The sequence below is a fragment of the Triticum aestivum genome, chromosome 3B (genome assembly GCF_018294505.1).
Source record: "Triticum aestivum cultivar Chinese Spring chromosome 3B, IWGSC CS RefSeq v2.1, whole genome shotgun sequence".
Taxonomy (NCBI): Eukaryota; Viridiplantae; Streptophyta; class Magnoliopsida; order Poales; family Poaceae; genus Triticum; species Triticum aestivum.
Window position 1 is genome coordinate 634,732,259 of NC_057801.1, and position 1,386 is coordinate 634,733,644.

A 1,386-nucleotide genomic window follows, 5' to 3' on the forward strand; every position below is an offset into this window, starting at 1 on the left:
TGGTGTTAAAAATGCATCAACGATCACACCAAAAATATTATGCCGGGGTTCAGAATGCTTGCCTTCAATGTGTGGAAAGGCAGGGTGCACTCCAAAACTTTTGAAAGTTTCTTCTCTCTCCCCAAAATCCTATTTAAAAATATGTTTGAATTAACACACATTTCAAAAACAGAACCAAAAAGTTGTTTGAAATTTTTTCAAATAAATCTTAAAATAAACTAGACCAAATTTGAGGAAGGTAGGAAAAAGAATCAACTCATTTGGACTTATATTTAAAAAGTTATAGCCAGTCAAAGATGTGGTCAAAATCTGTTATTTAAATTAAAACAGAAAAGAAAACGTTTCGGAGGGGAATACGCTTTTGCTACAGAGGAGGCGTACTTGAGGCTTTACGCCTCCACTTAACCACGTGGACGGCGCGGGGTGTCACTGACAGTGGGCCTGCCTGGCCCACTGGTCAGGTTTGACCAGTCGCCGCGCGTCGTCTCCCTCCTCTGCCCGAGCGGAGCGGGGCTCCGGCGATCGTCGCCGGCGTTTGGCTGCTCCTCGCGGGCCCCCGAGGGTGGGGATGGATCCGTAAGGTTGGGGCGGTCCTCCCGGTAGTAGTTGGGTTGGCGGGGACGGAGTGAGCTGCCGGCGGCGAGCTCCGCGGCGGAGGAAGCTTCGGTGACATAGTGATTTTGTGGCGGCGATGGCTCCCGAACAAAATTGAGTAGGGTGAATGGTTCATGGGAGGAAGAGGGGGTTCTTGGTGAAGAGAACGGAGAGGGGGAGATACTGGAGGTGCCGGATTGGCCGGGGCGGTGGCGGCGGCAGGAGTTGCCGGAGATGAGGAAGGAGCCCTCCCCCGGGTCGATTTGCTGCCATGGGAGGACTAGGGGAGCATTCTAAGGCTTCTTGTGTGCACGGGGAGGCTCGGGGGCCTCCTTTTATAGCTCGTCGAGGTCGGTTCCGTGGCGGCCGGATAAGCTCTCCGGCGAACCTCCTCTCTGTAGCTTGCAGGGCAACGTGGCGTGGCTGGGGATGACGGCAAGAGATAGTGGACGAGAGGGCACTGCTCCAGGGGCCAGGTGGCGAGCCGTGGTGGCTTGGGCGGCACTGCACGATGCAGGGCTGTCGGGCGGCGGCGGCGGCTAGCGCTTGGCCTGTCGGGCGTGGCGGGGCTGCTTGGCGTGTTGCGGTGTGAAGGGAAGTGCGTGGCGAGGTGCTGCCGTGTGGGCCAAAGCCAAGGGGGCCAGCGTGTCGGCTCGGCCGCGTGGCTGCAATTTGCGCGCTCTGGGCGCGCCCAGTGCACGCACGGGACGTGCTCGACGAAATGCTATGGCATGTTAGGGGGCTCCAAACCACAAGAAAGTTAGCAGGGTGGGGTTATAGTTTAAGGCAAAA